We start from the raw sequence: 17229 nt of genomic DNA on the forward strand, positions 1-17229 counted from the left end.
GTCATAACATGAATAGGTGCATGAGGCAGAAATAATGCAGTGCGACTTGTTTACCATCAGCTGGAAGACTGTGTTCCCTTTTCTCAGCGGAGGGAGAGCAGAGGGAGGGAGAGCAGAGGGAGGGAGAGTCAGGAGAGAGGCAGCCTCACAACTGCTACCTCCCCCCCTTCAGACTGACCACCAGATGCAGGCCATCAGTTCAGTAAAATAAATATATAGTATATTATATTATATTACGCTCACTTAGCTGTGGATCACAAGTAATACAACAAATTATCTATTACCAGTGTGGTCATATACCTAAAAATTGTAAATATAATTTCAAAATTGTCTGAGAAGAACAACATTGACAGGGCAATTCAAGTGATAATATATTTGGCCTATAGCCTACTGCACAAACCTCATTGCTACAGAATTGTTTTTAATTGGTTAATGTTGCATAGGCTTAAGTTTGTCATGTTTAAAAAAAAATCTGAGCGTTGGATCTCGGCTTGCATTTTGACTCAAAGTGATCTTGACTCAGAAAAGGTTGGTGACCAGTGATCGAAGCCAACCCTGTCTGTTTCCCCCCTAGTTGCACACACTGTAACGAGTGCGCTGAGAGTCGGTAAGCAAGTTCAAGGAGTGAGTGTTTTATTAAATAAAAGAAACACAAACAACGCACCAACATGAAAACAGAGTCAATAACACCTGAGGAAAGAACCAAGGGGAGTGACAGATATAGGGAAGATAATCAGATAATCAAGATAATCGCCAGATGGAGTCCAGGTGAGTGTCATGAGGCGCAGGTGCGCTTGACGATGGTGACAGGTGTGTGGGATAATCAGCAGCCTGATGACCTAGAGGCCGGAGAGGGAGTATACATGACACGCTTCGGTTTTGTTGCTAAACAACCAACCTGTCTAGAACCCCTTTTTTATCTAAGAGTGTATGCTGTTTTTAAACACATTATTTCCTCGTGCTTCTAGCTATCATTTAGTTTGCAGCAGCACAGGTTTGTATGAGCCTTGCTGTTTGCCACTCAGACCTCGGCAACAATGTTTCAAAACATGAATTTGAACTTCTTGCCATAGAGAGCTAACGCCATCTGACGTCAGCTAGCCATTATTCTGACCAGGTGAAATCATGCAGCAGCATCCTTAATGGATATAAATGTCAATGGAAAACAGTTCAAACAAATTAAAAGGGAAAATTAGCTGTCATTTCAGAGCTTGATGTGACTTGGTCCGCTTTTGATTTCTAAAATCCCAATTACACTCTGGTTGGTTGGTAGGTAGGTAGATGGGTAGATCACTGAAATTGATCGAAACGATAGCTCTCGTTATCATTTTCCACTCTTTTTGTAGTTATCGTTGTAGTGTGATCGCTCCTGTTGACTAGAATTAGAAAAAACATTTTTTATATTTATCCTTATAGTTATCGTCCTTGGTGTGGATGGCCCTTTAGAGCCAGTCTGTGATTGGTATTTTCTGCTTGTTATTTTCACCGCTTTGAAAGGTTCATGAGCCTAGGTCCTTGCAGAAAGAGGCCCAACCGACACATTTAATCAGTTTCTGTGTAGGTCACTGTTTACTGGAGGCAGTAAACATCATTCTAGCTTTAAATCAACTGCAGGTCCTCAGATCCAGGTTAATCTTAGAGACTGATTTGCATCATTGGTCAGTCTAAGGTATATTCTTGGAGGGTTCTGCTAGAGATGTGTGCTTACTGGTATGTACAATATAAACAACAACTTCCAATAATACTCTGTCATTGTTTACAATTTTTCCCTTTTTCCCACACAAACAAAGCTTTGTTTCTACATCTTGTTGTTACATAAAAGAAACATGAACTCTGCCATGACCAGTGACCACCAGCTTATTTTCCTATATGTGGGCGTCGATAAAGAGCAACAAATCAATACATAGCCTTAATTATTCACAATATCAGGCCCAAGGACATTTCTAGAGGTTGCAGCAGTTACAACTTTTTAAGTAAGGCTGCATTTCTTACCCAGACAATCAGCTATTCAGTTATTCCCCCAAGTCCTGTTTCTCAGCTGACAGTTATGTAACATAAGACGGCTGGTCAATTATGCCACTTAACTAACATGATGCCTGAAGTGGATGTTTATATACATGATGTGTCATTGTTCATTATACTGTAGCTACCATGATTAATACCATGGCTACTGACAAACCCTGGGGCTCTTATTGTGTTTACTTTAAGAAGGGCACATGACATATTAATTAGAACACACAGCCGGCCAGTGTGTAGTCAGTGGGGTGTGTGTGTGTGTCCATGGTAGGCTCATAGGAAGGAAGTTCCTAGCTCATAACTCATCCTGACTCATGGGCACCACTGGAGGAACTCTAACAAGCTATTAAAGCAGGATTAATAATGTAACATCTATACAAACAACCCTATTTTACATTTCACTAGCTGGGCATCTATATAACTCCTCAGATACTCCTCAGATCTATGTACATCTGCACTACTGCTGCACATCTAGAACTTTTGAGATGTGCTAATACCTAAGTCCATTTACATTGACATGGGTACTCAAAATTGCTCCAGAACATAGAATCGAATTTGAAGAGGTTAGTGTTCATATAAACATAAACTAAATATGCTTCTCTGCATCTATGCTCAAAACTGGGTCAAAGATTGTGAGTCTTATTTAGTTATTGTTTGCTTTTTAAAGTCTACCAACCATGCCAGTAGGCATGCCAGCTAAGATAATTAGACAAGCTAGCTACTCTAACTTGATTGATAACCTGAAATGGCTTCTTGGTATCTAGTTTTGATGTTGGGAGATTGGAAACCTATCTGGTCTAGCTAAAGCCAACTTCATAAAATTGCTAGGTGGCTAGGTATATTACAGAGAAAAACAAACAGGATAAATCTGAGGGGGCACGTATCCCTGTGCCCCTATGGGCATGATAACCATCACCATTCATCGTGCCACTCGCCATTGACCCACACGTACACACAAATGCACACATTCACACACATCCCCAGCAACACTCACCTTGATCAGTGCTTCCAGCTCAGCAGGCGTGACACATGGGTGCTTCCGCAGGAACAAAGCTTTTTCTAGGGTGATGCTGTCCTTCTGGTTGCTCTCAGAGGGCTGCTCCAGGGCCCGGAAGGCCAGGCCGCCCCCCACCAAGAAGGCTACAACCACCACGAAAACCGCCACCACTGTCTTCCACTTCATCACAGAGTGGAGGGCCGAGAGGTCACCGGTTGTGTCCATGCTGGCCACCACGCTGGCGGAGCGGGAGGAGACGGAGAGCCGGGGTAAGGGGCAGTGGCCGTTGGCCCCCTTGGAATTACAGCCCATGGGGTTCTGCATGGCCGCCACACTGGCCTGGACAAGGCTAGACTGGATCATCCCTGATTGGACCTTCTTGGGAGGGGCCAAGTTGGTCTGGACCGCCACTAAACGAAGTAGAGAGCGTATAAAGTACAAGTTAGCAAAGTACAAGCAAACTATTTTCATAATTAACGTCTGAGAATGTAGCTTTTAGGAGCTTAAATGTTGTCATTAACCTTTCCATCCCTGAATAACACTCAAAAACAGCTACAGTATGGGGCATGGTCCTCTGCAACTTCAGTATCAAAGTTCTAGAAACTAACAGAGACGCAGATGGGATAACTGTATCCATCTATCCCAGCAGACTAATGATACAAGCCATTTGTGTGCTACTCCAGCCTGCAGCCCTGGACAGATGCCCCATTCCATACAGCCTGGAGTAGCATTGCCAAGCACTTAAACACCTCCACAGAGTTGTTTTTTTAAATGAACCTCAGACTCCTTTTATTTCATTTTGCATGATACTTAAAAAATGTAAATTCTGAAACACTGTACCTAGGTTTGTTCTCTGTTGTTGCATACCTTTCTTTGTTTGCTGAAATCCATACTTTTTAATTAAACGTTAATCAAATACAACCCCTCACGGTTTACTTGTTGAGATTCATTTGGCACATGTGGATTAGCACATAGTTGCCATTTTAGAGCAACAGCAATGAGGAAACAGTCGGTGGTTGTATTTGATTAACGTTTACCAATGAATAGCGTAAGTTTAGAGCTGTCCACCCAACAAAATAAATCTTGACCGAGTCTTCCATATATAGAGACACTATGTGTGTTATAATATCAAATCAAATGTATTTATAAAGAGATCAAGATCAACCAGAAGAAAAAAACTGTTTCCAACCCCCCTCCTCGTGGATGGACTGTCTGCAATGAACTTGAAACACTAGCAAACTTCCAACATTGTATAAAATATTCTTGGCCCTCAGTGTTCTGCACATGTATGCAATTTGTGCACAGGATAATAAGTAATCAGGTATTTCCACTGGATCAGAACCTTACATGTTTCCTTTTCATGCTGAGTTGTTATCAGAGAGAGAGCTGGAGCTATGTTTCTAATACTTGAGGAACTATTGTCATTCTCAATGGATTCTAAAAACAAACTGTTTACATTGAGAAGCTCCACAGGTCATTAGTGCTGGTGAGATAACCCAATCAGAAATACTATCAGACATCCCCAAATGAGCACATTTATAGGCCTACATTTGCGCGCAGGCCAGGTAGCCTAGACCTACTTTATATGCGTAATCAGGTGCGCGTCCTTTCTCAACATTGACAGGAGTGCTCCAAACAAAAGACAATGAATAAATTATAAACACTCGTTAATGCAATGAAATAAAAAAGAAACGTGTTTCTCACAAGTGTAGCATAGGTTGTGAGCTCTGCAAATAGCGTGTCCACTCCGACAATGACAACAGTAAACGACTGTAATAATAATAATATATTGAATGCATTAATTACCGTAACCTAACAAACATTGCCGATTAGAAATCATGGGTATTAACATTAAATGTAGGCTACTACTGGTGATATATATAATGGCGAATTGATAGACACTAACAATCAAAGGGCAAGCAATTCACACAAGGAAGTTATGAAACAATTAAATGGCATTCTGGAGAGAGATGTGCCTTGTGCATTTTAGCCACACTCCCCTTCTTCTTAGACCAATGCCACGGTCTCCTGAACCGATTCGTCTACTGAGACGGGCGCAAATCGGACAGGTGTCTCATGTGAAGTGATTTTTTAAATATATTTGCCACTGCTCGACTACAAAAACAAATCTTGGTCAACCAACAGCCTATTGACAAAACAATCAACCAGTCAACTAAATGGGGTCAGCTCTAAGCCAAATCCTTGATGAGAACCTACTTCAGAGTGCAAACGACCTTAGAATGGGGAAAAGATTTACGTTCCAACAGGACAATGACCCCAAGCATACAGCCAAAGCAACGCTGCAGTGGCTTTAGAACAAGAATGTGAAAGTCCTTGAAGACTTGAATCCCATTGAAAAGACTCCACATCTAATTTAACAGAGCTTAAGAAAATCTGCCAGGAAGAATGGGATGAAATCTACAAATTCAGATGTGCAAAGCTGATACAGACATACCCAAGACAACTCAAAGCTGTATTTGCCGGCAAAGGTGGTTCTACAAAGTATTGACTCAGGGGAATGAATACTTATGTAAATTGAATATTTCTGTATTTCATATTTCAAAAACCATGTTTTCACCGATTATTTTTTAATATATTTTTTATCCATTTTGGAACACAACAAAATATGGAATGAGTCAAGGGGTATGAATACTTTCTGAAGGCACCATGTGACAATTATTATTCTACCTTTATTTCCACAAGGAACACAGACTGAGACCAAGGTCTCTTACAGCTGTGGCCTGCGTATACCTGTTTACACATACAATTTAGGTACAATGATTAAGAAACTACACAAGACAAACAAAACGATCACAGATAACACAAAAAAATACAGTAGCAGGTTATTACATTTACACACAGGTTATTCCCCTAACAGCACAAGAACTTGCATTACCCGAAGCAATTACAAGCAATATAAAAATTAAAATCCTCCAATAAATATTTTAAATGGGCAAGGGGGACAAGAGTCTCAAGTTTAAGTTTAGTCTGCAGGCTATTCCATAGGCAAGGAGCGTAACAGGAAAAGGCAGCCATACCCAACTCTGTGGAAATCGCATGGGCCTCAAGTGTAATCTATGCTTGAGACCTGATTTTAGGAATTCTAATTCTAATATTGATAAGTGATGATAAATAAGAAGGTAGATTATTCAGAAGTGCTTTATAGACAAACACGAGAGCATGTTGTTCTCGTCTCGTGGACAGCGAATTCCAACCCACATTTTGATATAAAACACAGTGGTGAGTTCTGTAGCTATCACCCGTAATAAACATAAGTGCGCAATGATAAGTAGCATCCAGCGATTAAAGTGTGGATGCTGTAGCATGCATGTAGATAATATCCCCATAATCTATAACAGACATAAGTAGCTACCACAGTGCTACCACAGTGAGAATTTTTTTGTATTCAAGCCTCAATTCTAATTTCCACAGCCGTATCTAAACAACTTTATGCGGTGGGTGCTTTGATATCAAGGGGAGGACAAGGTGTTGTTGATACACAGAGACTCGGAGAGCATTGGCGAGAGGTGCTAAACCACCCTCTTCAATAGAAAAAAGAAGGATTCAATCTGTCTAACAGACGAGCGTGGCCAGTAAGAGAGGGGGATAAATGCCACTCTGGGTCCTTGCTTTCCAAATGTCATAAATGCACGCCAGCGGGGAGATGGGGGAGGTCACCCAAGGTGGGGAACTGTGCGACTTGGTTGCAGTATATATCTCATACATTGCATACTATATGTAATTTGTACATTTAATACAGTAGTGTCAGCATACCTGAGAGAAAATGCATGATTTGTAAAGAATTGTATTTTTCAATATACACTGTAGGCTTTCTGTGTATTTCACTATATTATATATCTCATATATATCTCAAACCTACCGTGGTTTTGAAATTACTATTGTGCTCCAAGTTCAGATTTCACAAAATACTGTATATAACATTAATCATGAATTGTGTTACAAGATCCGAACCTGCCTCCTATTGATTTCCATAGTTCCACATGATTTGATTATGTGGGAGAGTAGGCTAATGCTTTTATCCAATACATTCCTACTGCCCTTGGTCTTCCACCTCTGTCTCTCATCCAGACTTTACAAGAGGAATACTGAACGCTGACAGGACAAAGACAAGTGTGAGGTGATGCACTGGGGGATCTAAGTCCAAGAAGAGTTACTGGATGATGAAGTTGTTTTTTTAACTTGTATCCACAGGCCATGATGATGATAATTGGTGACTATGGTATGATCCTTTCATACCTTCTTGTGCATTTAAAACAGGCAGAAACATCTGATGCTAAGCCACACAAATTCCAAATGTATAATCGGACACCAAAACAGTCTGAAACCTACACTATTATGGCACAGTGGGAGGTCAGAATATGAATTTATTCAGCCTAGCAGCTGTATGGTGAAACACCTCCTTTAAGCTTGAGGATAATGATTAACTAGTGGTGTGCATGGATCATAAAAGGAGTCTGTCTGTGTGGGTTCAGTAGAGGACCACAAGCAAATACTGAATCAGATCATAGCATAAAGAATGTCAGGAAAAAAGTTTCTGTCTCTGCCCGGTAATTCCCAATGGTCTGAATGGGCATCTCCCCAGCAGCTGTCCTATCCCCCCTCTATCTATCCCCAACGAAGAACACGCTGTAGCCTACTGTACATCTGAACCCAACAGGCAAGATAAACTCAGTAAAAAAAGAAACATTCCTTTTTCAGGACCCTGTCTTTCGAAGATAATTCGTAAAAATCCAAATAACTTCACAGATCTTCTTGTAAAGGGTTTAAACACTGTTTCCCATGCTTGTTCAATGAACAATAAACAATTCATGAACATGCACCCGTGGATCGGTCGTTAAGACACTAACAGCTTACAGACGGTAGGCAATTAAGGTCACAGTTATGAAAGCTTAGGACACTAAAGAGGCCTTTCTACTGACTCTGAAAAACACCAAAAGACAGATGCCCAGGGTCCCTGCTCATCTGCGTGAACATGCCTTAGGCATGCTGCAAGGAGGCATGAGGACTGCAGATGTGGCCAGGGCAATAAATTGCAATGTCCGTACTGTGAGACGCCTAAGACAGCGCTACAGGGAGACAGGACGGACAGATGATCGTCCTCGCAGTGGCAGACCACGTGTAACAACACCTGCATAGGATCGGTACATCCGAACATCACACCTGCGGGACAGGTACAGGATGGCAACAACAACTGCCTGAGTTACACCAGGAACACACAATCCCTTCATCAGTGCTCAGACTGTCCGCAATAGGCTGAGAGAGGCTGGACTGAGGGCTTGTAGGCCTGTTGTAAGGCAGGTCCTCACCAGACATCACAGGCAACAATGTCGCCTATGGGCACAAACCCACCGTCGCTGGACCAGACAGGAGTGGCAAAAAGTGCTCTTCACTGACGAGTCGCGGATTCGTGTTTATCGTCGAAGGAATGAGCGTTACACTGAGGCCTGTACTCTGGAGCGGGATCAATTTGGAGGTTGAGGGTCCGTCATGGTCTGGGCTGGTGTGTCACAGCATCATCGGACTGAGCTGTTGTCATTACAGGCAATCTCAACGCTGTGCGTTACAGGGAAGACATCCTCCTCCCTTATGTGGTACCCTTCCTGCAGGCTCATCCTGACATGACCCTCCAGCGTGACAATGCCACCAGCCATACTGCTCATTCTGTGCGTGATTTCCTGCAAGACAGGAATGTCAGTGTTCTGCCATGGCCAGTGAAGAGCCCGGATCTCAATCCCATTGAGCACGTCTGGGACCTGTTGGATCAGAAATGTCCGGGAACTTGCAGGTGCCTTGGTGGAAGAGTGGGGTAACATCTCACAGCAAGAACTGGCAAATCTGGTGCAATTCATGAGGCTGAGATGCCCTGCAGTATTTAATATAGCTGGTGGCCACACCAGACACTGACTGTTACTTTTGATTTTGACCCCCCCTTTGTTCAGGGACACATTTTTCCATTTAGTCACATGTCTGTGGAACTTGTTCAGTTTATGTCTCAGTTGTTGAATTTTATTATGTTCATACAAATATATACACATGTTAAGTTTGCTGAAAAAAAACGCAGTTGACAGTGAGAGGACGTTTCTTTTTTTGCTGAGTCTAGATATCTACTCCCAACTACCTGGCAACATAAAAATCACATTGCATTATAATAAAAAGCTATTTTAGCTGTTCTGTCTTAAATAACATCAATGAAAGATGCGTTATATATATTAACAATTAATAATTTAAAAAATGTTTTCACATTTTATCTTACATAGTGGATGGTAAAGACAACTGTACCCAGCTTAAGCATTTCTTCAGTCAGCATAGACAAACTATTCAGGGTCAAACTCCACTTTCTGAGGAAAAGGTATATTTAGGCTACTAACCTTGTTGATCGGGGTCCAATTTGACTTGTTTTCCAGTGGAAATTCCATAGCTATTGTTCTTCTCAATACACACTAAGACCATAAATCTGCTCAATAGCGCGTGAGAAAATAAAGGAATATAAACCAAATCTACCACCGCCCTTGTAACAGTTCTGTGTTATAGTTGCTTAGAATGTCATAATAAAATATCAATTAAAAGTAACGCGAAAATTGCATTGTCTGGAGCCATGGGCGCGTGGTGCACGCCTGGACAAATTGTTCATAATAAGGTTTCTGTAGGCCTACTGTCTGTCGCAGCTTTCAGGAACATCCAGTGGGCTACAACTCATTTCACACGCCAGTCCACTCCGAACAGAAGTGGACAGTGAGTTGCGCGCTTTTAGAACCACGAACTTCACAGTCACGAATGAGGATGTCACCCCCAATAAAGGAGGAAAAACGTTTATTGTCTAGTAGTCTACCTCTCCATCAATGCACGTTTTTCTAAAAGTTCTAATTATATTACCACTAATAGCATACCGTACGCTAATTATAGACATATAAATGATCATCAACAAATGTTTGTAAATGCGTTACTTACTCTTTTGTGCCAGGGAGGGATACCGCCTATCCTCCTCCTTTCGTTTGGGTTAAATCAAGTGCTCCACTCCACTCCTGATTGAGTATCGGCGTTTACTGCAGGGACATGGCACATGAGTAAAAGTCATAATTCAATAATGGACTACTAAAACCATTACGTCTTCCAGTGTTTCACCTATATACATAGACTTGAAATCGCTGGCCACTTTAATAATGGAACACTAGTCACTTTAGTAATGTTTGCATATTTTTTATTTACTAATCTCATATATACTGTATTCTATTCTACTATATTTTAGTCTATGCCACTCCGACATTGCTCATCCTAACATGTTTATATTCCTTAATTCAATTGTTTTACTTTTAGGTTGTGTGTATTGTGTGTATTGTTGTGAATTGTTAGATATTACTGTATTGTTTGAGCTAGAAACACAAGCATTTTGCTACACCCGCAATAACATCTGCTAAAGGTGTATGTGACAAATACATTTAGATTTGATTTGATTTATGCACTTAGCAGCGGTGCACTACTGCTGCTGAATCTAGGCCACCACTGTAAAAAATACATAATACAAAATTACAAAATAATGTAGCTGTATATAGCTGTGTATATTGTCCAAATCAGGATGACCCACACCTCTTTGAAAATATGTATACCAAATCTTTATGGTGGGAGACAATAACACAATGTTAAGTACCTCAATGGACCATAAAGGAAATCACACTACAAACTATCACCCTTGTGCCCTTAAGGAGATCACAAAATTGATCATGGATACATTAGATCTAGTGGATATATGGAGACCCAGATCTAGTGAGATATACATGGAGGAGACTTAATCAAGCTAGTTGTCTAAACTACTTTCTGGCACCAAAGGTTTAAAAAGTATTGATATGAGACAGAATGCGATCGAACCATAATCTAATGGGCCTTTCCACTTGGACGGGATATTGGACATTTAATCAAAGTCTACTGGAGGACAATTTGTTCTTAACTAAGACCAAATAATCTATAACTGATTTTTTTTATCACAATACATGTTCAGAAAATCCTGTTATTGTTTGGGATACATTTAAATGCAACTTCACAGGTCATTCAACTCAATATTAATCAGTAAAGAAAAAGCAGTTTTGGTCTAAAGAGACTTCACTAACAAGGGAAATACAGGAACCAGTGGATGCTGCTGAGTGTAGGACAGCTCATAGTAATGGCTGGAACGGCGCAAATGGAATGGCATCAAACACATAGAAACCATGTGTTTGATACCATTCCACTGATTCCGCTCCAGCCATTACCACGAGCCCATCCTCCCCAATTATGGTGCCACCAACCTCCTGTGACAGGAACTAACAGTACATGTAGATAAAATAATTGGGGGGCCTGGACCAATTTTAAGTACATGTTTTCTTTTCAGTCTCCTCCTTACCCACTGAATGACGATTTCTGTAAGGATTTCTTTCCTAATAACGAAAAAAAGGAAAATTAACAAATGCACAAAAAGATCCGTGTGAAGGCCAAATTACAGAGGAATAACTTTGAGGCTATTAAATCCTTTCTGTCTGGAAAAATCGGTAGAGGTATATCAAGCCTTGTTTTTATGTATTCAAGCTCCATTATTAGCTTGTTTTAACTACTCCTATAACAATTGTAGTCTGTCAGGGAGCAGGAAGGTCTGATGTCACTATTACTAAAACAAGATCCAGATGCTAAATACAAAGATCCTGTCCGTCTAAAAAACTGGAGGCCTCTTAGACTTCAATGTTGTGATGCAAAAATACTGGCAAAATGCATAGCACTTAGGTTTTTACATGGACGATACATTGGAGACAATAAACAACAACTACCAGCAATAATAGAACATGAAACAACTAAGAAACCAGGCTTGCTATTCACAGCGGATTTTGAAAAGGCTTTTGGTAAAGCACTACTGGAAGTTAAATACAGTGCATTCTGAAAGTATTGAGCACCCTTTACTTTTTCCCCATTTTGTTATGTTACAGCCTTATTCAAAAATGGATGAAATCATTTCCCCCCCTCATCAAATAATTTCCTCCACAGATTCCTGAAGGAAGACAGCCTGACTAGATCAATAATTAGAGCAGGTCATGGTAGAAATTGTTAAAGTTACTCAGCTCCGTGGTCCTGGAATTTTCTCCTGAACATTTAAAAATTTGATGATCTAGTCACGTTGGTGGACTTTAAACACTTGGTCGATGTAAATATCATAGAAGAGTGTAATTGTCTTTTTTTTAGTTATGAATTTTGTGTTTCTTTACATAATATGTAATTGTTGTACTATATGTGTGTCTATAATTTTGTTCAATGTTGTTTAAGTGTATGTAAGTTGGTTTGTCTGAAACTTTGTTCCTGCTGCTGTTGGACCAGGTCTCTCTTGAAAAATAGATTTTATCTCAATGAGAAAAACCTGTATAAATAAAGGTAAAAAAACAACAAACGTACCTCTGGAAAATACACAAATAATGTGAGATCACTAAAAGTAGTGCCAATCATGTTGGAGGTCAATTAAATAATCAAAACATTTTATGTTTTACATACCAAGTGTTGTCGTCGATTCCTTGTAAAGACGCCACACCGCTGCTTTTGTCACATGAGATGGCAGCAGCTTTCCACCAAAGTGTTTGTGTCAAATCAAATTGTATTTATATAGCCCTTCTTACAACAGCTGATATCTCAAAGTGCTGTACAGAAACCCAGCCTAAAACCCCAAACAACAAGCAATACAGGTGTAGAAGCACAGTGGCTAGGAAAAACTCCCTAGAAAGGCCAGAACCAAGGAAGAAACCTAGAGAGGAACCAGGCTATGAGGGGTGGCCAGTTCTCTTCTGGCTGTGCCGGGTGGAGATTATAACAGAACATGGCCAAGATTTTCAAATGTTCATAAATGACCAGCATGGTCAAATAATAATAATCACAGTAGTTGTCGAGGGTGCAACAGGTCAGCACCTCAGGAGTTAATGTCAGTTGGCATTTTCATAGCCGATCATTGAGAGTATCTCTACTGCTCCTGCTGGTCTCTAGAGAGTTGAAAACAGCAGGTCTGGGACAGGTAGCACGTCCGGTGAAAAGGTCAGGGTTCCATAGCCTCAGGCAGAACAGTTGAAACTGGAGCAGCAGCACGGCCAGGTGGACTGGGGACAGCAAGGAGTCATCATGTCAGGTAGTCCTGAGTTCTGGGTGGCATCCTGGTAATACTATTGCATTATCCTCTCCGTAGATGTTGATGAAGTTCACAACTCGCTGCAAGTCCTCATGCTTCAGGTGTAACCTGTGCTTGCTTTGGCCAGCTCTCTTTTTGATGGGAGGCAATATTAGACCGTTCTTCTTGTATGACTGGTGGAGGAGAGTGAGGTGTGTTCTACTGATGCTGAAAGACAAATTCCAGATACAAATATCACCATCAGACAAACCTGGTTAACCTCTACGGGACTGGTCTCCCCCCCTTCAGGATGTTTGAGGTAACGTAGGCTAATGTGATTAGCATGAGGTTGTAAGTAACAAAACATTTCCCAGGACATAGACATATCTGATAGGGGCAGAAAGCTTAAATTCTTGTTAATCTAACTGCACTGTCCAATTTACAGTAGCTATTACAGTGAAAGAATACCATGCTATTGTTTGAGGAGAGTGCACAATTATGAACTTGAAAATGTATTAATAAACCAATTATGCACATTAGGCACATCTTGATACAACATTTTGAACAGATATGCAATGGTTCATTGGATTAGTCTAAAACTTTGCACGTACACTGCTGCCATCTAGTGGCCAAAATCTAAATTGTGCCTGGTCTGGAATAATACATTATGGCCTTTCTCTTGCATTTCAAAGATGATGGTCCAATAAACATGTATGTTTTTTTCTTTGTATTATTTTTTACCAGATCTAATGTGTTATATTATACTACATTAATTCCACATTTCCACAAATGTCAAAGTGTTTCCTTTCAAATGGTATCAAGAATATGCATATCCTTGCTTCAGGACAAAATTAGAAACGTGTAATATCTGAAACTGTACCTAGAATCTTACCCGTATACATAGATGAATACTTCATGGCTATTTAATAAGAAAGTATACCAGTTCAATTTGAGGACCAGGATGTTGACAGTTGTGACATACAAATGGAAAAATAGCTGGGAAGAGATTTTTGATGTACCCATTCCATGGCACTTTAGCTTTTCAGCTAAAGTTATTGTATAGAATTCTAGCCACCATCAAAATGTTGAATATTTGGGGCACACAACCATCGCAGCTCTGCAGATTTTGTTGCGAGGATAAAGAATCAATATCCCATTTTTTATGGTATTACCCTCAGGTAGCCTGCTTCTGGTCTCAGGTTCAGGAATGGCTGAAAAAGCATGAAATTAATCTAAAATTGACCCTAGAAATAGCATTGTTGGAAGATTTGGAGAGACCTGGTTAGTCAATTGCTAATATAGTAATAGTAGTAGCAAAAGTATTTATCTTCAACTCGCAATCGATGGATTCTATTCGATTAGATTCAAGTTGTATGTCAAACATCACAGCATATTTGAAAGATATTTGGTAATAAGGGGGTGGCCAGCAGAGATAGGTGGGATGGGAAGAGGGAAACCGAGGGTTGGAATGTGGAACTGGAGATGAATGGGAGTGAAGTTGCTGAGTGAGTGGTAAAAGTATGTTTAAAAAATAAACAAAACAAAAAAATGCCTCGCGCATTGAAACACACACACACACGTAAATAGTGCCACACATGCACACAAACACACAGTCTGCCTTGCTATTTTTACTTTTATTTTCCTAGATGTCTTTTGTTTTATATTGTTGTTTTCCTTTGTTCTTGTATTTTTTTTCTCTTTTTATTGGTCGTTGGTACATCGGGTGGGTAGTTGTATGTTTGGGTTGGATGGGGATGGTGGCCCGGAGGCATTGGAGATGGGGGCGGTTTGTTGATGGGAAATTGAGGGGAAGGTTTTCGGGGGCGGACTGTGGGGGGGGGGGTCTTGGATGGTTGGGGGCGGTGGGTGGCCTGGTGGTTGGGAGTGTTAGGCCGGCGGTCGAGAGGTCGCTGGTTCGGGTCCCCGAGTCGACTGGGCGAGGGATCTGTTGAGGTGCCCTTGGGTGGGGCACTTGACCCTGATTGCTCCTGTGGGTCACTCTAGATCGGAGCGTCTGCTAAATGAGGAAAATGTCATGTAAATATTGAGCGGCTTCACTGCAGGTGGATTGTGGTAAAAAAGAAAGAAAGAAGAAAAACAAATATATATAGATGTATCATGCCCCAGGAAGACCCCATCCGCCGCCCCCCCAATGGGGATAGATTGTTGTACACAAAGTTGTCATGATTACAAAAGTTTGGCTCACATGACACTTGACCCTATGGTTCATGTACTTAAAAATTTAAAGAGACTCTCTAGTACTTTGCATACTTTTTAGCCAGTAACCCTGAAAGCAGTGCTCACGAGACAAAAGTGGTCCCCGAGAATTGCGTACTACGTCGCATATGTGCAGATATATGCCCCACGTAATTGCTCTCTCTCTAGCTCTGATGTGTGTGCATGATTTACCTTTTGCAAGCTGTCACTCAAATGGCGAGGGGCTGAAGCTCATTGGTTGAACTCAAATTGCTAGTGGGCTGGCCCATGTGGGGGAATATGTAGGGAAGATGGCACAGCACAACTTCGAGAAAAACAGTTGATTTCAAACTAGGGATTTTGGGGCTAATTGAGGTAAGACAGTAATTCTGTTCATAGATTATGCATGCATGAACTAAGCATTGACACATCCAGCACAAAGCGTAGTCGTTAAAGTTCCGGACATGTCTTTATGTATGTTTTACACAAGTATCTATACTAGGCCTCTTCCAATAACTTTAAACTTCCCAAGACTTAAAGGTAGACTACACAGTATACTCACAGCTGTTCAATGGTCATTGACATTAATGCAAATTAAGGGTTGTACATTTAAACACTAGCCTGACTACCCATCCACATTGCTCCGGCCAAATGACATGCCCACTAGCAATTCTTCTCAATTTATTTATTTTATTAGGAAAGTCAGTTAAGAACAAATTCTTATTTACAATGACAGCCTAGGAACAGCCTTGTTCAGGGGCAGAACGACAGATTTTTACCTTGTTAGCTCGGAGATTCGATCTAGCAATCTTTCAGTTACTGGCCCAATGCTCTAACCACTAGCCTACCTGCCGCTCCCTCAATGATGAGTCTGGATTGGCTTTCCCCCCCAAGAGAATTAAAGGTAACTGACATAATAAAGGAAACACTTTGAGTAAATGAGGGAATCAAAGTATACAGCGTCATGTATACAAATTCTGAGCAGGCCATTATTTTGGCTACCATAGCAATGCTCTCATAGGATAACAATGCCTCCACCCGCAGGGCACGAGTGGTCACTGAAGGATTTGACGAACATGAAAACGATGTTAACCATATGCCATGTCCGTCTCAGTCACCAGATCTCAACCCAATTGAACACTTATGGGAGATTCTGGAGCGGCACCTGAGACAGCATTTTACACCACCATGACTTCACAAAAGGGAAGAAAAGAGCATAAGATTAGCAGGGTCACTTAATTATAATGCTATATGAACGCACTAATCACTAAGTATTGTTAGTTCTGTTATAGAGAAGCTCTGTCCAACACAAAGTCTCAGATTGGTATTGTACTATAAGTAGTTTTATCCGTTTAATTATGAAGGAAATTGGCCTCCTCAAGACTGAGCATGAATTAGTCATGATATAACTTTCAGGATGAAAAATAGGTTTACATTAAATATTGAAATGTGCCTTATGTGTGTGCACATTTCCAACAAGATGTTTGTTGTGGCCGGATGTGGTTGCCTAGTGTAGTGTTTATGATAAAGAGATGCAGGGAGAGAGAGAGAGAGAGCGCGCGCACACACACGTGTGTGTGTTTCAGAACCATGGACAGGTCCCATCCCTCCATAGGCTGCTACTGATCAAACAAGCCACAATTAAAAACAGGTCAATGTTGTACATTCCAAACATCAATCATGCCTGCTTTCGAGAGACAATTACACATCAAGACAGCTAAACATAAAAAAATGTGTTCCAGAAAAATGTATAGTGCCAAACCCACTGGCTCCAGGTCATCTACAAGACCCTGCTAGGTAAAGTCCCCCCTTATCACCATAGCAGCACCCACCTGTAGCACGCGCTCCAGCAGGTATATCTCTCTGGTCACCCACAAAACCAATTCCTCCTTTG

At 40.9% G+C, this 17229-nt stretch overlaps 1 pseudogene; it reads right to left on the reverse strand.

Moving 5' to 3' along the window:
* The window catches only part of LOC139563767 (potassium channel subfamily K member 10-like), a 40363-nt pseudogene that overhangs the window by 17491 nt on the left and 5643 nt on the right, over positions 1-17229 (reverse strand).

Source organism: Salvelinus alpinus, chromosome 34, assembly GCF_045679555.1.
Source record: "Salvelinus alpinus chromosome 34, SLU_Salpinus.1, whole genome shotgun sequence".
NCBI classification, from domain to species: Eukaryota; Metazoa; Chordata; class Actinopteri; order Salmoniformes; family Salmonidae; genus Salvelinus; species Salvelinus alpinus.